Below are 19,770 nucleotides of genomic sequence, written 5' to 3'. Positions count from 1 at the left end.
GGGCGGGAAAGCCGTCCTACCAATACCTGTGCTTTCCTTCAGTGACACTGACCTCCAGAACCATGAGTCTGTGATGATACATTACAGCAGCAGTGTTGGGCATTCCGGGCAGAGGCTCTAGGACCATGAGTAAGACGGTGTCCCGAATAGACGTGCTCTGCAGAAATGGCCCCCATGGGAGCAAGACTTGGGGACTGGGGGCGGCGCTGACCCCCGCAGGCCCACTGAGGGACGCTTGCAGGAATCAAAGCAGGCGGAGGAGGCTGGGTACAAGGTTGAGGCAGAGGTTGATGTGTTCATGGAGGGATAACAGTTCTGCTGAGTGACCAGACCCAGCGATTTACTGTTTGGTGAAGCCAGGGGCTGCTGCTGCTGGAAGAGTGGGCTTTGCCACGTGATGGGGGCACCGAGCATGGGGAAGAAAGACGTGGAGAGCTGGGGGGTCTTTGATGAGATCTGGGGTGCTTGTGGGGAGTGAGCATGGGGTGGCCCGCAGACAGCTGTGCGTACGGATCTGGGGTGAGAGAAGAAGTCTGAGTGTAGGTATAAATTCGGGAGTCATCAGCATATAAATGATAATTGAAGCTTTACCTAGGGATCAAGAAGGAAGGTACTAATAAAGCAATCAAATGGTAAAATGGAAGAGGAACAGAAGGTAGTGATAGAGGAACAGAAGGTAATAATAAGAGGAACAATAATAAGAGGAACCCCATAGGGGAAAGAAAAGGAAACATACCAAAAAGTAAGGAGAGAGAGAGAATAAGTGGAACAGTGTCACAGAGATGAACGTTCTGCAGGTTCATTCGCCTCTGCAGGACGGGTGGGGCCGCCTCCCCCCAGGAAGGGCAGGGAATGGCCTCCGGAGGCCGCTGGTGGATGTGGGGGTGGCCGGGCTCCTGCAGGTGTGGCAGACAGTGGCCTTAGAGATGCTCGGGGGCCGTTCCCCGCATGGGTCCCCACGTGACATGGAGCATCTCAACGACACCTCTCCCAACGCGCCCTCTGATGGAAGAGGGACGACTGTCTTGCCACTCCTCACTCCTTCCTGTCCCGTCACTTGTGACTCTGAGCCGCGTTCATGGGACCCTCCGAGCACCCAGTACCTGATGCTACGTCTCAGAGCAAATACCTTCACTTGAAAACTGTGCCTCCAGGATGCCTGGGTGGCTCAGTGGGTTAAGCCGCTGCCTTTGGCTCGGGTCATGATCCTGGGGTCCTGGGATCGAGTCCCACATCGGGCTCTCTGCTCAGCAGGGAGCCTGCCTCTCTCTCCGCCTCTGCCTGCCTCTCTGCCTGCTTGTGTGCTTTCTCTCTCTCTCTTTCTGACAAATAAATAAATAAAATCTTAAAAAAAAAAAAAGAAAACTGTGCCTCCAGTGGCATCAAACGTTTGCCAATGTGAAGTGGGGTGACGACGTAACCCCTCACTCTTAGCGCAGGGGTGCAGCCTGGTCCCACCTGCTGAGCCCCCCGTCCTCGCCCCCTGTGTCACACACCCAGCCACCTCCCTGTGCTGTGTTGGCGGGGAGTGACTCAGAGAATTCCTGGAGCCAGTGGGACACGGCCGCACGCCGGACAGACCACTGCTGGAGTCTTGGGAGTCGTGGCCACTGCCTCTCTCAGCTTGCCATCAGCCACGGTGGGACGTGGACAAACACGGGAAACTGGGGGATTTTGTTTTCTTTTCAGTTTTGAAGGGCCAGTGCTCCAACGTGGGCCACTGGCCCATCTTTGGAAACGTGTCACCTGCACATGGAGTCTCTTGCTTGGCGATGTTGTCTGTCTCACTGTCTCATTCCCTGTAATTCCCCAGGGTTTTCACGCCGTGGGTCAGTGTGCTTATGCGCCCACGCTGGCATCAGCCTCCCGTCCGATCAGCCCCTTTGTTTAGGTGTAAAACCTCCAATTCCCCGACAGGAGTTTCAAGGGATGGACTGAGAGCCCAGTCCTGGGAGGAGAGAGGAGCCGCAGAGGGAGGGTCCCGGGGGCGCAGAAGCCTCTCATACGCTCCAGCGGAGAAGGAGCTTAGGCAGAGCTTGGCTGGGTCACGACACCGCAGGGAGGCTGGGAAGGTGGTTTAAGACCCAGAGAAAGCTGCTTCCAGAAGCACAGGAGTTTGGAGGGGAGCTGGGTCACCTGTGCTGGAGCCCTGCTGGGCTGCTGCTGGCCCTGCTACCACGGCGGATGGAGGCCGTCTGTCTTCCTGCATGTCTGCCTCTCGCAGCAGTCCGGCTGGGCCAGGAGCCTCCACCCTAGTGTTGGGAACGGAAACCATCCGGCCTGTCTTCTGGCTCCCCAACAGAGGGAAGAAAGGCAGACCACCCCTTCCTTCCTTGTCCTCACTATGGGGACTCCTGAAGCAAGACAGTGGCCATGTCCTTGGATGGTGACCACAGATACACACTGTGTGGCCCCAAGCCCCCCGTGCCCTACTCTCCACTCTTACTTACCAGTAAATGCACCTGCTCCCCAAATGTCTGTTGTCACTCCTGTAGCTGCCGTCCTCAGTCTCCTTATCAAGGTGGTGCCGTGTCACAAAATGGCCTTAAGCTCTCCTGGGAAATTTGCGATTTGATCTCGGCACCCTACATGTGGTGCACTGGAGCAAGGTCACCTGCTAAGGTCACCATCCCTGCAGACTGCCAGGGGAGCAAAGGGACAGTGCTGACAGAGCCTATGCCCCTGCGCATGGGGGGTTTTTCCCCCTCGGTGGGTGTCCTATGGGGCGCTTCGTCATAGGCAAGGGGGCCCTGGCCCACTGGGTTTCTGGAAATCAGCACGTCCTCCAGCATGGAGGCCTCAATGCCTGAAGCTCCCCTCCTGTTCGAGGAGGCCTTGTGTCCAGCTCAGGGGCGCCCCTGACCCCGCCCAGCTGCGGTGGCCACCAGACTCTGGCACTCCACTTGGAGGCTGGCCTGCTTGGGGCTGGACATCACCTGGCTGGTCCTGGGGGCTGCAGGAGGCCAGGAGGCCGGGTCGCAGGGAAACTGGGAGTCCGGGCGCGGGATCAGCACCTGCAGGAAGCGGGGGCGCCAGACAGCGGCGTGGGGCGCAGAGTCCACGGGGGCTGCTCCAGGGAGGGAGGGCGCAGGCGCAGAGAGGGCGATGGGGCCTGCGGGCCTTGGAGTGCGGTCTGTGTTCCGGCCGTGGCGGCGGCGTGCGAGGAGCTGAGACGGTGCTGGGGCGGCTCTAGCCGGCAGCGCGGCCTTTCCTCCCCAGAGGATGCGCTCCCGTGGGGACGGGGACGTGAGCTGCTCCAAGGAGCTCCCTGCGCTGCGCGTGGCGGGGGCAGCCTGCGGGGCAATCGGAGAGTGGCAGAGACGATGCCCAGGGAGGACAGGAGAGGGGACGGGGGTGACGGGGAGCAGGGCTCTGGACTCGGCCTGGGAAGACGGTTACAGCTCTTTTTACCTGAGATCTTTCTGAATTCATCGGACACAAAATAGAAGTAGTGGTTTACACAGACCGTCCTCCCCACCGTTAGGCTCAGTGGTGAGTATCTTCGGTTTTCAGAATCATCAAAAGTCACTTATCTTCAGTTACCCAGATTCCAAATATCCTCAATATCCCCTACAGCCTAGAATCCAGAATGTCTCCTTCTCAGGAAATGGAGGGTCTTACTTAAATGTATTTTGCTGTTTTACTGTGGTAATTTAGGTGAACCAGAAACCCGCCTCCACCCTGAGACCCCAAGAATCATTGTTTACAGTTACTAAGACCATAATCTCTCGTGAGTTGTTGTAAAGCCTGTGCACACTATTCTCTGTTTATCAGAACTATTTGAGCATTTCAGGGTATTTAATTACAGTCGGTGGCTCTCAGCCCCCCGGAAGATGGTGGGTACATCCATCAGAAACTCTGCTCTGTTGGATATAAGCTTCACACAGAGGATTTCTTTAGAGACTGAACATTTTTCTCTGGGTTGGGTACATCTTATAAACATACTAGTGCTGAAGCAGGGATGTTAGTACAGCAAGGACTTGGTAGGGTCATCACAACAATTTCCAGAATGGGCGACTACTTATGGAATGGCGGGCCACCCCCTTTCCTTATCGAAACCCGCAGCCAGAATCATCCACGAGCTTCTGTAATTTCGGAGGGGTGTGTCTACTTAGAAATGGTCTCCACAGGGCACCTGGGGGGCTCAGTGGGTTAAGCCTCTGCCTTCGGCTCAGGTCATGATCTCAGGGTCCTGGGATCGAGCCCCGCATCGGGTTCTCTGCTCAGCAGGGAGCCTGCTTCCTCCTCTCTCTCTGCCTGCCTCTCTGCCTACTTGTGATCTCTGTCAAGTAAATAAATAAAATCTTAGAAAAAAACTGGTCTCCGCTAAAATGGATGATTGAGTCACTGTCCTGCGGTGCCCACACGAGTGGAGGAAAAGCAAAGAAAGAGCTGTTGAGACCGTTTGGGTAGAGGCACTGCTCACTGATGTCCTTGCGAAAACGGTATCTGTGTTAAATCCTCAATGACAGCCATGGTTTTCATTCTTTTCCTCACACTTATAAAGTGGGTTTCTTTCTAAAACTCCATTTGATTACAAAAATCATTCCACTTTGCTTTTTTTTTTTAACAAAGCTTTATAGAAGTGTATACTCCTTTCCTTTATAATTTTTAGAAACACACTGATTTCTACCCTTGATGGAAAAAAGAGAAGGCATTCCAAAATTCCTTCTTCCCTGAGCCTGATGAAAATTAGAAATTCCTGTTGGGTGTCAACATTCACGTACCAGAGAGGAGCAAAGCATGAGTAGTGGGTACTGCTCTAGCCTTCGGTCAGCTAACAAAGGTCACTTCTCTACGAGGACGGCACCCATCGCCATGTGAGACCCAACAATAAGTCACAGTAGTTGGATGTTCAAAGTGGTGTGGCAGATGGAAAGGTGAAATTAATTTAAATTTCCCCTAAAATAAGGAGAACAGGTTTCCAAAATCAAGGGAGTTCACCTAAGGCGATGCGATGAACTCCATTCTCGTTAAACGGCGGGAAGTTGTCCAACAAGTCACTTAATTTCGAGTGTTAACAAGACCAAAGTTCAGGATGTGATGTCTGACCCGGCCAGACTCCTCACGGAGTACGGCTCTGTGCACCTGACCTGCCTCCAATGCTCCCTTCTGCCCCCACAGTCTCTGCTGCCACCTCTTCACCCCTGCACCCAAAGTGCAGCAACCCCCAGCCCTGCATCTTCTACGCACCCCTCCATAGCCCACCCATGTGTGCTTAAGTGTCTGTAGGGTGTCAAGTAGTTTTAGGTAAACGGGGATACAGTTCAGAAAGGGCGGACTCTGGGAAGATCACTGTCCTGCAAGAGAAACACGTAAGCAGAGGGGACATTAAAACACAGCCTGCTTGCTCTCTCGGGGTGCTGATAGCCCAGACAGTTAAGGGACAAGTGGGAGAGGCAGCCAGAGTAGGGTCACCCCGGGAAGGAAGAGAGTCAGGCACGGGCTGGGCAAGGGGGTGATGGCCAGGAGTGGCTGAGGACATTCTGCACGCTGACACAGCTGACCTGTGTTTAGAAAGCGGGGCCACTTTCAATCATTCCGAAAAGGTGTGCAAGAGACAGAGGACCGTGCACCTTATAAAAGAAATCCAAATATGAAACCGTGCAAGGAGGGCGATGGTGTTTGATTAGAGCCTCCTTCCCTGCCAAAAAGAAAAACAACAACAACAAAAAACAACAAATAAACAAACAAAACCATTTTATTTGATTTCTGTGTCACAAGCTTCACTTTTGCTATGTTGTGGAGTTCCTGCTGGGAAACCAGAGTGTTTTCTCCTCTGGTCCCAGCAAGTGTATTGCAAACATTGTCATCATTGATGGAGGTGCTGAGGGAAAGCAGGCGACATCATGGTGGGATCAGTGAAATTGGGGTCCACTAACTACCCTCCCCGCTAGGGGCAGATCCTACAAAGGAAACATCTGGCTGATAACGGTCCGGGGATGCAATGCTTGTTTTCCTGCTCGTGTAAAGGAGGCCGTTTTCACTGGAATCATGGGAGAATTCTCCAAACATTTGTGTGTGGGGCTTATCCAAGACCCACATAAGAGTAACACCTGAGAAATGCTTCTGAGTGCGGACATTCAAATGTCGAAGGGAAAAAACACGTCCTTCCTCGCCTTCTTCCTCTTTTTTCCCAACAAACAAATGAAAATGCCTGCTGGATACATTATTTTTAAAACATCAAAGCTAATTTCTACTGAAAAGAATTTGAACTCAAGGCTAGAGTTGATTCTGATTTTTTCTTTTCTTCAAAACAGCTTCCCTGGTGCTTTGATGGTGCCGTTACAATCCCCCATTAAAATGGAGCGAGAATACACAGCAGCCGCAGGCTCTTGTCCCTTCCAGCACGCGCACCCTCTTCACTGAGCGGTCGTTTGAAATACGTGACCTTTACACAGACCGGCTTCCACGGCGTCCCTCCACGCCGGACACAGTAAGCGAGAGAAAGGGAGTCGGAGCGCGGGGGATTGCACGCAGCGGCAGGGCCTCTCCCCAGACCCAGAGGTGCCCTGGCCGTGCTGGGCAGCCCAGCCCCGAAGGGACAGACACTGCTCCGGAGGGGGCCCCGCATCCCGGAGCAGGAGCACCTCAGCTCCGTGACCGGCTCTAGTGGTAAGGGCCACGCTGGGAGGAAGCTCCTTACATCTCATCGAAATCCCCCTATCGACACATAAGCCCATTTCCTCCTTTCTCATCCTCAGTGTCGAGAGGGGCAGCTGGTCACCGTCCGCCGTGTAATAACCCTTCACCGGCCTGAAGATGGTTATTAGGTCTGCTTCTCTTCTCCAGGCTACATAATCACAGAGCCTTTAATCTTCCTTCATAGGAGCTATTTTCCGAGTCTTTAATCGTTTCTGCTGCTCTCCACCAAATCCGTTTCAGCTTCTTAAGTCCTAGTGTGTCACCTCTTTGGAGGGTTGGCACCGACAGTGTGAAAAGCTTGGCCGCCTGAAGGCACAGCGTGTCCCAGGTGAAGGGGGCCATGCCCCTCAGGACACACCGAGTTAGTTTAAAAGCCTCTACATTCCCTCAGATTTGTCATGCAGAACAGCCATCTCCTCCCCTAACGGAAGGTAAAACGTAAAAGGGTGATGATAGTCACGATAACAATGAAACTAAACTCGCAGAGCAAATGCAAAGCACTCCGATGAGTGGCCACTGTTTAAAGCTACAGACAGGATGGACCAGTTGGAGTTTTCTAAGTCATCACGTTTGGGCGGGGTGGCGCGCCCCGTGTGATTCCTTTAAAATTTCCGCGTTGCTCTAGCAATGTTTTAAAATGTCTTAACTACTTCGTTGCATCCTTTTCGGCACATGGTCCAGATCTTTTCTGTCAAAATCCAAGTACATCACTTGTGCCTCATCAAAGAGGAGCTGTGGTCTGAGAGGCGAGTCGGAACCGCCTACGGGCCGCCTGGCTCCCAGGTCAGAACCTCCTGCAGGTCACAGGGCTCCGCTGAGCTCAGGGGAACCAGTGTGGGTGGTGGCCTGGGCTTCTGTATGTTTGCAGAACTCCCCATGTGAAAAGGGAAAGCAGCCAGAGGGAGCGCCGCACGCCCCACATCCCCGCAGATGGCCGACATCCCCTCTGCTGAACGTCGTATCTCTTCTGACCATTTAGTTGAATTTCATGGTCGCAATTAAATCTTTTCCCTCTCCCTAAGGTGTCATGTGCTGTCCCCAGCTTGTGTTCTTGTACACGCCATGAACATGCTTTCTTTCCTTTCATGGGAAAACGGATGGAAGTGCTGCGTGGCGCTGAACCCAAGATTTTCTTCAGGGAAGGGCCACTTGCTACCTTCCCACGTCTTGATGTTGGGTCATTTATAAGTACGCTTGGGATACAGTCTCCAGCATGATCTTGCCTGTGATTTTGGTGATCTTGAACTGATAGGTTGATTAGAATTTCATATACAATCACCACAAATGTCATAGGAAGGAATAGAATATTAGACTAGAGTTCCACGTTTTACAGTGGCTTAAGTGGGACATTTCTTCTAATGTGTGTGGCAGAAATTATCCTTTTGGTTTCTTTATGAATACATTGCTTATAATACAAAAGTAATTAATACTATTTCTTTAAAAGGAATAAAATCCTTCAAGCAAATCATTTAATATTTTACTGTTATTTAAACAATATTTAAAATATGTTTAAATTTGAAGTGTATCCAACCACATAATAGTAAAACACATTTCAGAATACAGTTTCACACTCAATGTATTTTAACACTAGACAGGGCCCCACCGAGAAAGATGGAAACATTTTTAATCAAAATTTACATACACGTTTAGAATCCTTTGATGAGCATCCATCGAACACTGAGTAGGTGCGTAAAACATCAGTGAAAGTTCATTCTGAGCCTTTTATACCCACATGTACACTCACCAGATGACCTGCCACAGAGCATCGGGCCGTCTGAAGTGGGAGTCTATGTTTCCTGGATGCATTTGGAGAGAAGAAACCTTCTCAAAAGAGGAACATGAATTTTGGTTTGGACATTGAAACGGTTTGTGCCAATCACTTTAAAATGTCTCTGTTCTTTGCTATTGCTTGAAGCAAATATTATCTCCTGATGAAGAGATTCCTTCTGCCTTTTTTTTTAACTAAAAAAAATATATATCCCCAGCTTTGTCTATCTGTTAATTTTGTCCAGTTTACGAAATGATACAAAGATAGAGTCTTTTCCTAAAAGAAGTGAAGGAGTAAGTCTGTTTTAACCTGTCACCCTGGGTGGGCTTCTTGGTTCTCCCTTGTTTAGAAATGAAATAATATTGTTTCAAATGTGGCAATTTCCTTTTATTCTCCAAACAAGCAAACTGTAAATTGCAAAATAGGAGGGGATAAAAGCATAATTACTGCTTTCATTTGTTCATACCATATTAATGTAATATAATTATCCCGTAAGCAGACAGAATCTTATGAATATTTAACAATAACAGCAAGAAAATGCTACAAAGTGGTTATTCTGAGGAACACATAAAGAGCCCCAAACTCTAAGAGATGAAGTCATTGTTCTTACGTTTTACAGTGTCAGACAGTCGAGGCTTGACAACTGAGCTGGGCAGAGTCGAGTGACCCAATTAAGCAAATGAGGGAAACGGAGGGTGACAAACGCCTCGAGTCAGACATAGGCTGGGAGCGAGTCGCGTCCTCTATGCAGGGAGCCCCACGCGGGGACAGGACTGGAACGACCCCACGAATTCCGCAGAGAAACCTAGAGCAAAAGCTGAGGCACGCTGTGGCTTCTGGGGAACCGGAGCCCAGAAAGTGACGTGGGCTCCCGGCTTTCTACCAGAGACTGTTTTCAGGGCCTGATTCACTTGGATTTGGCCCTTGGAACCACTGGCTTGAGTGACTGAGTCCTTTGTATGCTTCCCAGCCCCAGTCAAAGTTGGTTTGAAATAGGGACAATGAAGAAAGAAACTCTGGGCTCACAACGGGATACAATCCGTTACAATGACATCTAGTGTTTCTGGCCCCTGTGTACCAGAGTATTAATCGCTCTGGACGCCTTATCTCACCTGGTCCAGAATGACTATTTTATGAAGGTTGCACTGCATTCTTTCTCCCTCCCACCCTGCCTCTGTCTCTCTCTCTCTTTCTTTCTTTCTTTCATCTTCCTACTGCAGATGAGGTCACCAAGTCTCAGAGAGGTTGCTTTCCCAAGATCACTTTCCCAAGAGCTCTTAAGAGGCACCAACTCATTCTTCCCTCATGCATCCCTTAGGTGCTGACTGAGCGGACCCCCTGTTCTAGGTGACTGGGTGACGGTAATGTAGACGTTGACAGGGTCCGGTCCACACCACACTTCCGGTCTAGAAGGAGGCAGGCATCGAACCAGCAGCCACGTTCAACGTGCACCGTTGTAAGTGTGACGGATGTCACGGCAGAGTGAAATGAAGGACTGAGTTTATAAACCCTCCTCCTGTGGGAAGCGGTGCATGGAGGGGACGCATGAATAGGGAACATGGGAAGAATAAATGGAGAGAAGCTTGTTTCCTGGACAAAGAGCGGGGACGGAAATGTGCAGTAAGGATATGAGATGAGCCGGGAGGCGGGGCAGGGTGTGACAGTCCCCATTACAGTCCCCTCCTCACAGGGAGCCACAGCTCACTGTACTCTAATTCGGGAAGTATGCAATGTGGTTGCCGTGGGCGCGGATGTCCTCTTCCCTCTGCAAAACATGGGGCTCGACGGTCCTACGGCTGCACACCCACAGACAGAAATGCTCTGAACACTTGTCACATAAACATGCTTTATCCTCAGGACCTTGGAAAAGACACTATAAAACTCAAATAGGCACGATATAAAAATGGCCACATTCAGTTATCACTGGGCCTGCTCAGGTCTCTGGAGATCTTTGGGAGGATAAAAGAATAAAGAATAACCCCCAGATTTTATATATACATATAGTGCATGCATGTCATGAAGCTGATTTTTCTTACCATCATTTCAGCTAGATTTCTAATTATATTGCAATAACCAAAATTTTACACAATTTATGGACTAGTGACCAAATGCCAAATGAAGTAACACTTCTTGTAGAACTGTCCTTCTTACTTTTTCTTAATTTCACTCTGGAGAAACTTTACTCTCCTGTGGTAGTTGCAACTGGAATTGCCAGCACATCTCATACAGTTAGATCTGTTCAGAAGTGAATTTTCGGGGGACATCAGAGTATCTGAGGTAATGGTATCTGACCCTGTCGAAAGCTGTACAGATGGGAAGAAAAATAAATGGAACCAGAGAGCATAACTAGAGGAAGTTCACCACAACGGATCATTTGAAGACTGCGATGAGAGTTCTATTCCAGAGCTTTTCCTGCGAAACTTTGTAGAGTTAGGAGTCCTGAAAAATGGCCCAGAAACGAGAAAAGTTCCTACTTTGGGTAAAAGTCCTCACCACAGAGTGAACTAAAATCACTCCAAAAAACTCAAGAAGAGATGACCCAGGGAGGGTTCTAGAAGATGGAGCCCTGTGGGGACAGCCTGAGGAAGGCACCGTCTCCAAGGCGGCATTGTAGGGAAAGCTCCTTGAGGGTAAGAGGCGGTGGGAGGGGAGGGAGGCCCCTCAGAGAGCTGGTGAGGACAGTCCTGCCCAACAGGAACACTTAGATGGCCACCCCCTGCCCCGTCTCCTGTCCTGCACTGCAGGGTCTCAACCCCTGTGCGTGGGACCCGTGTCCCCAAAGGCTCACACAGAGGCAGTCACAAAGTTCAAATCCACTCTCAGAAGAACGCAGAAAATGAAAACCCAAACATTGTAGGTGTTCTCAATTTCCTCCCTTCAAGAAAAGAGAGAGAGAGAGAAAGAGAGAGATACAATGCAGTGACTCCAAACCCCATTAACTATCCTTAAACACACGTGATTTTTAAAAATGAATCAAGCTTCAAACACTGAAAACCAACGTGGATACACTAAGGGGCGAAAGGGAAAATCACTGAGCACAGAAGGAAAAGAAAGGTACAAACGTGTCTCAGAAGTGGCTGGAGACAAGATAACAAGGAGAACACATTCGGATGAAACCGTAAAAGCCGATCCTGAACACACGCGGGAGACAAGGAGAATGAAACGACGTGGAAAGTACCAGGGTCCGGGAGCCCAGGGCTGAAAGGCGGGCACGGCTGGAGAAGACGGACCAAGCGAGGGAGCGGACGGAGCCTATGCGGGCGCGGCAGAAGCCATCCCGGCCCCCGGGGCAGATGAGGCCCACACTGAAGGCATCGACCAGGTCCCAGGTACGACGGACCCAGAGCGATCTTCCCGAGACGTATCCGGATAAAAGCGTTGGAGTTTGAAGATCAGAATGTCCCTAGGGCTTCAAAGCAGAGAAATCAAACATCTTCCAAGGGCAAGGGAGTTCGATGGGTATCAGACTTCTCAAAAACAACATACAAGCAAAATGACAGAAATACTACTACTAACGATCATGATAACAAGGTACTATTTTCAGGAAAATCAAGGAAAAAAACAGTGAACCAAGGATTCTGAGAACAGCCACGCTGTCATTCCATAGTAAAAGCTGTAGAGAAACGGTTTCGATTGGCAGGTCTGGACACTCTCACCCTCTTCCACAACGGGCCAGACAACAGGCTCTGTCCGGGTGGCGCAGGTGCAGGGCAGAGCAGGGGAGGGACCCGGAGAGCCGCGGGCACAGTGAGCGCACAGCCCGAGATCACTGAGATGGGGAAGCTTGGAGGAGCAGCTCGGACATACCCTGAGTCCTATCAGTTCTGATCAGACTCGCCATTAAGTCTTGACCATTTTGCGATTTATTCTTATTGTACTGATTTGTAGGGGCTTTTAAAATGCATGTAAATAGTAGCCCTTTGTCCATCGGATAGGTTAAAATGCGTACCCATTTCCTCCGTAAGCTTCCTGCTGTACTGACGGCTCTCCCGGCCAGGACAGCGGCGACGGGGCACCTGTCCCCCCGCCTTTGCTGTCTCCTTGCCACGATGTGTCCCAAACATTTCCCGACTCATCTGCACCTCAAATGTTTTCTTCTTCCTCCGGTTACTACTATGTTTTGCCCTCAGTCCCTAAGGTGCCAGGACACTGTTTTAGAGTATGAGATGGGATGAGGGTTAAATTTACGTTTGCTCATCAAAAAGCAACCAGTCTGACCAGAAATAGCCATTGGACCACCTCCCCCCACTCGTTAGCAATACAGATTCACGTACCCAGATGGTGTCGATATGAAATGAGGTCTGACTCAGGGCAGCCCGTTTTTGTAATCAATTCTTTTTTTCTTTTTTTGTTTGTTTGTTACTGGTACTACACTATTGTAAGTGTTATTTCTCCATTACTTTCACTTTTTTTCTTATGAAAATAATGAAACAAATGCATCTGTTGTAGAAGCTCTAGAAAATACAGACGCGAATGAGGGAAATACGAAGGCCCTCTAAACCAGACGTGGAGAGACACACATTCCTACTGTTCTCATCTATGGACTCCGTGCATTTCCCCGTGTATGTTTTATTTAATGAGTGACAAATTTCCTTCCTTTTACCTGCACTTTGTCCCCAGGGCACTCCTACGACAGGCCTCCCAGCTTTGACTGGTCCCCTGGCGGCTCCTCCGGGGAGCAGTGTCCCCGCCGGCTGGCGGGCAGACATTCCTGACTCCGTGTTTCCCTCGCAAGCACTCTGTCCCAGGACGTTTCTGCTTAATCATCTCTGGCGTCTTCCTAAGCAGTGTCTTGGACAGAGGGATATCTCTCTTGGGCTCGACTGAGTCTGGTGGACGCAGATGCCAGACCCACCCGAGGGACATCTCTCACCTTGTGAAGCGGTCGACTTCTAGATGGGTTCACAGTGCAAGGTTAGAGAAGAATGGCAAAACGGAGCCAAAAACATCAGTGTAAATTAAAATTTAAAATATGATATATCTTTAGGCACAAGGGCATAAACAGTGGCCATCCCATGCAGTTGTGTTTTGGGGAAATTATTGTAACTCTTATAAAACACCTCCGTAGACTAGCGCGTTTTCCTGTCAGGAGGGACGCAGCTTTAGAAAGGTCAGGAAGCTCATTTTCTTTGAGTCTCAGGCAATAAAAGAGACACAACTATCCCATACCTAGTAACCTCGCATGGTAATTTTTGCATAGATGTATAGCGATGTAGGGATTGAAATGCAATTATTTAGTATTTATTGTGGAAGAAGATAGTTCATTTGATGTGTCAAGGACCGCCTCCAGAGAGGGGAGAGAGCACTTACGGAAATGGATCAACTTTCGCAACGAGCCTCCATGGCTGGAGAATTAAACAGGTTATTCCTATAGCCACCGTGTGCACAATCGCAGTGAATTTAGAGCCGTCTCCAAAGGAACCCTACTGGGAGTGTTTAGGTCCACAATTACAGTAAATGAAGATTCAGAATTAGCAAAAGCATTTCACTTAATTAGAAGCATTAAATAAGTACTACAAAATGTACAGTACCGAGCCTCCTCAAATGAGGAAAATAGCTGACCCTGAAAAACATTTTATTTATTTGCTTTCTTATTTGTTTACTTTTCTCATGTTTAGGAAACTGTTAAAACAGCTTCCAGCTGAAACTAAAAGATAAGATGCAGATAAGACAAATACTTTTGTCTTAAAATATATAGACACAAACACACACAGACATACAGACATACCTACACGTCTATATATTCCATTCCCATCTATCATCTACTAAATGTTGAGATTGATACCCTGCATGGATTATAGGAAGAGACGCCTTTTGCCAAAGGCGTTAGTGGTTTTTTCTTCTACATCTTCCTTTTGACGTGATTTTGAAATTATTTACTAGCTGAGGATTTTCAGCATTAATCAGGATTCCCGGAGTCAAGTTCAGTAATGGGCTGACGGAATCCCTGCTCACATTTCCAGAAAGAAAGACCACAGAGAAGGCTGGAAAGAGAAAAGAGGGACGGCTCGACAGGGAGAGAGCCTCCCAGGGAAGCCATGGGAGCCGGACCCGCTCCCTCTTCTGCCTGTGTTTCTTGGGCTGTCTCCTGTGGCTGTGTCTGGGTCTGAGCTGTGACTCCTCATGGAGGGTGGTTCAGACACGGCTCCATTTCAAAGACAAACGTGTGACTGTTTCTAACTCTCTGTCACTGCGTTTTGATCCCAGCAGATCTGCTAACAGAACACGGAGCGGCTGCATGAGGGGCACGACACCTTCAACAGCGTCAGCGACCGTGACCATCATCAAAGGAGGTTGGCAGTGCCGTGACTTACATGGGTTTGGTCTCTCGTTCTCTTGTGCAGATGATTTTCAATTTGTCATATGTATTTTCAGTCCATGCAGAGAAGGAAGAAAATGAGCAATTGTGCATAAAATAAAAAAAAAAAAAACAATAAGAATGTCCATTTCGCCACTTGAGTATGTATTTACTGTTTTCCTTACCTTCAAAAGTACATAGTTTATGAAGTTTTACTTCATGGCAAAAATTGAAACGGTGAGGGTAGCCATGGAATTCATCTGTCCTATAATGCCGGTGGCCCTGTTGGCCAAAGCAGAGGTCAAGACCCTTGAAGGGAGTCACGGTCTGACGGTTGGAATCCATTCCTCTGTGGGCAAACAAGGGCCCTTGAGTCGAATCTGTCTTGTCGCCCATTTTTGTAAATAAAGCTTTATTGGAACGCAGCCTTGCTCACTGGTTGGCGCGGGGTCTGTGGCGGCTTTCCTTTGACAGCATCATGGGGGAGGAGTTGCGACAGAGGTTGGATGACCCACAAAACCTAAAATAGTTGGTATCTGGCCCTCTACAAAGAAATCTGCCCATTCTAGGTTTTGAGTCTGGGCCATCGTGAGCAGCTGGGAACCCACGGCAGGGGGTTTAGTCCAGAAATAAGCATCTCCTCCTCCAGTGTAACAGCATCAACGGTGACTCTGAAGTGAGCCAGCCTGTTGGGCTGCATTTATGTGGGAAAACCCAGAGAGGGTTGACCACTGGTCCAGAATGCCCAGCCCGGGACCTGGGACCTAGAAATTGGGCCGTGATCAAGCCGGGTTTTGGTGTCTGCTTATGCGCACGTTCTTTGAAATACAGAAGAAAACAAAATCACACTCTTGGATAAAATACACAATCTGATTTTATAAGAAGACTAGGATTCACATTTTCCTCTTCTTGGGCAATATGCAAATGAACATGGGGTCCTCTGTTTCAGAGTGTGTCGTGGGGAGCTTCCATGGCCCACGGGTCCGCTGAGTTCTTACTCCTAAGCACGCAAGACGAGTACCCAAATCACTACATTTCTGTGTTTTTATGGCTCGGCTGGGTTGTGTTTCGTTCGTAGCTAGTGCCCGAGCTGAGCGCTAGCCAAGTTTTTTAGAATTCACGCAGCTCTGTTTCAAAGTCATAATTTGACAGTACCTGGGGCTTCGGCCATTCCCGTAGGTTCTGTTCCTGAGTCGGACAGCACGGCCATCAGCTGTCAGCTGGCTGGGGTCGAGTCTGCAGCCACCCCTTGTGCAGGAGTGAAGTGCCGGCCAGGCCCACCGCCACCCCTGCACGTGCAGGAGGAGGGGAGGGTGGGGACGTGGGCTCAAGGCTTCATTTTACCTGAAAAGACCACCTTTGATGGCGTCTATAGAGGGGCGTGAAGCGAATTCCGCTCCTAACAACCTTACAGCTTCTTGTAGTTTCTGATGAAAGCCCTTCGGTGCGGCCGCTCTGGCAAGGAAGGTTTGTAACTGGCTATTAGTTTTGTTGTTGTTAACAGAGTCAAAACGCAGCCAATTGTGTGCTTGTCAAGGACACCCTTTGACACAGTAAAATAAACCCAAATCAGCCCTTAGGTGGCAGAAATCCGGCATTCAAAACAGTTGCATTTATTAGAAAACACGCTTCTCAGTCGCAAATCCCAGTCTATGATTCCCTGTTTCTGCAGATAATCTGCTGCTGTCGTTAGCCATGATGTTTCCGCCCTAGACCTTTCCAATCTCAGGCTCATGGAAGGTGATTTCGTGGACATCTAAGATTCAACAAGCTTCACTTAATTTCAAAATATAAATGGCCTTATTTGTGTTTTAAAAAGCAGTGATAAGAAAGTACAAAAAAAAAAAAAAAAAACCTTGAAAAAACACCAGTAAATAAGTTGAGATAAATACCCTTCATTTTCGTATGGAGATAAATGTGGGTTTTTGCTAAGCACACGTACACTTGAGATGTCCGTATCAATAACGCATGCATGAGTTTCTAATCTTCCCGAGAAAAGACCCGTTACTGTTTTGCGTGAGTATAAGATGTATTGCTACAGAAATCCCATACAGGCAGGTAGGGAATCTGTGGTTTCTCCCGCCGTGGAGGGAATGTTCTATGTAATTTGCACTTACCGTATTACCTATAATGAATTGCCCCCTCTCGTCAAGCTCATCAGAGGAGCCAAGTAAACCAGCCCCAGCAGCCCGGGGTCCCGGTCAGGTGTGGGCAGAGAGGCAGGTGCCCTTGTTTTCAGTAATGAGGTCAGTGGCTCCATGAAAATCATTTTTAGGAAAGAAAGGAAGGATACCCCAGTCGTGCGTGTAGGATACACATCGGCTCCTAGAGTCCCATGCGCACATTCTCCAAGTAATAAACACACCCAGTATTTCTGGGGGAAAACAAAGAAGATACTACTGGTGGCTCTGGACCATGCCACAGGTCTTCCTTGCCTTGTGATGGGGCTGTGTCCTGATAAACCCACTGTAAGTGAAAAATATCTTAAGTCAGAAATGCACTTAGGGCATCGAACCCTACTAAACATCACAGGTGGCCTGTCCCACCAGAGCATGCTGGGGGCACCTCGTCAGCCCACGGCGGATGACATTGTCCAACGAGAAGCTTCTTTGATGATAACGAGCTGTGTCTGGTGCGAGGCACTGAACACTGTAGTGGCGGGAAGAGCCGAGGGGTGTGCAGAGGCTGTCCGAGCTCCCGTCGTTGATGCCCCGATCGCTGCTGACTGGGAGCTGTGGCCACCCCACGCCCCGGCAGAGGACGGGACCGTGAGCCCCTGGTGGGAAAGAATCCAAATTCAAACTTCCCAGTAAGTTTCTCGTTTGGCTTTCACAGTTGAAAGATCCGCGGCCAAACCGTGGTAGTTGGGGATCGTCTCCGTTGGCTTATATTCCGAGAAGCCGCGGGCGGAACCGCCAGTGCAGAATCGGTGACAGGCAAGGAGTCTTCTCTGTTACCCTATGCATAAGCGCTGCTGCACGTAAAAGTCTATGGCTGTGCTTGGAAATTGGTTCATTTCCCCCTGGACTTGATATAGTCCGATATAAAGGAAAAAAGTTATGTTTTTAAAAGATATTCAAAATAATCATTAAGGAGAAGGTGTTGTGTGGTTCCTTTGCAGTACTTTAGATTTATAAACATTTATGTTCTTTGCTTTGTGTGTGTGGTGTGTGTGCGCACCCTGAGCAATATACACAATATTAACGCTTGAGCCTCGTTCATGCTTTTGATGCTTTTTTCTTTCTTTTTTTTCCAATTTTTAAATTTAAATTCAATGAATTAATATATAATGTATTATTAGTTTCAGAGATAGAGGTCCATGATCCGTCGTCTTACATAAACACCCAGGGCTCATTACATCACATGCCCCTTAATGTCCATCACGCAGTTACCCAATCCCTGAACCCCCTTCCCCTCCAGCGGCTCTCAGTTTGCTTCCAATGATTAAGAGTCTCTTGTGGGGCGCCTGGGTGGCTCAGTTGGTTAAGTGACTGCCTTCGGCTCAGGTCATGATCCTGGAGTCCCGGGATCGAGTCCCGCATCAGGCTCCCAGCTCCACAGGGAGTCTGCTTCTCCCTCTGACCTTCTCCTCGCTCATGCTCTCTCTCGCTGTCTCTCTCTCAAATAAATAAATAAAATGTTTAAAAAAAAAAAAGAGTCTCTTGTGGTTTGTCCCCCTCTCTGATCTCATCTTGTTTTATTTGTTAAGAACTGTCTTAAATGTTAAAAAAGGATCGTTCTGTTTGAAGCCCCTTCACCAATCTGGGATGATCTCAAAATAACTTCATGGCTCTGGAATTAGAAAAAATATGATACACACACACACACACACACACACACACACTTTTTCTGACATTTGCAAAGAACAGTTTTATACTAGTTTAGATACTCGGAGTGCTTTGCACAGTGGTATCAGCCCTCCCATGGCCTTTAAGCTGCTGAGGGAGGTCTGTAGACGATTGCTTGTTGGTCTATATGACCAAACAGCAGTAGAAATAAATATGCAAATCAGAGAAGTTTTGTCACGTGACATTTTTTTTCTATAACATTTCTTATTTTCAGTAGCTTCTCAGAATGGCTAATTCCCTGTTCATTTTTCCCCCAATATTGCAGCTTTAGTCCCCCAGAGTCCTGACTGCCATTTTCAGCTGGTGCTTGGTGGGCCAAGGTGGCTGGTGCTCCTCGATGGCCCCAGACCCCCGAGGGTCAGGGAGAGGCTGCAATTTGGACAGACACTGCCCTGTGTTTTCTTTCTGCCGTGGCCAGCTGGCCCAGGCTGCGTTGTCCTGACCTGCAGGGAAGGCTACTTCTCTCTGCCTGACTCCACTCCGCGTGGGCGAGCACTAAGACTAGTCTCAGCACGTACTGGGACCCGATGGCCCCCAGGGGGTCCTGCCACACCCATGGGCACCGTCTGGAGCTCTGCTACCTGCAGACCCGGCCGAGACAAGGCACCTGTCCTGCGGGACTTCAGAGCCCGAGCGGAGGCCCCAGGCGGCCACTAGATGGCAGCGCATCCCCCAGGATCCGGAAGCGGCGGCGCCTCCAGGAAGGATGCTCCTGCCCGGGTCTGGTCCAGGAGCAAGGGTGTGGGGTGTGGACTCTCAGGTTGGGGTGGGGCTCGGAGGCCTGCGGGCCCGTGCTCCCCAGGACCCTCCACCACCCCTCCAAGGAGTCCTGGGGGAAGCGGCCCTGGGTTTGTCTTTACCTCCGAATCTCAAATGAGCGAAGGCTGTACTGTCTTAGCTTAAAGTGAACTGAAATGCAACCCGTTTTGGGGAGAGCTGCTTTGAGTAATATTGGAGCCTCCGCCAAGAACCATCGTGCTGTATACACGTGGGAGTCCATGGCCACCAACTATCACCTCACCACGGCTTGACTCCGTAGTGGCTTGTGTGTGTGTGTCGGGGGGGGTTATGGTTAGATTTTTATTGGGGTCCTTACTTATCCTCTTACTTTATTTCTTAGAAATAAGTGTTTAGATCATTAAAACAAATATTTTACTTAGAACAACTTGAGGAACTTGTCCTATATTTTGTACTATTTTTTCTCCTGAAGC

The sequence above is a fragment of the Lutra lutra genome, chromosome 12, assembly GCF_902655055.1.
Source record: "Lutra lutra chromosome 12, mLutLut1.2, whole genome shotgun sequence".
Lineage (NCBI taxonomy): Eukaryota > Metazoa > Chordata > Mammalia > Carnivora > Mustelidae > Lutra > Lutra lutra.
Note: the sequence above shows the minus strand (reverse complement) of the source record.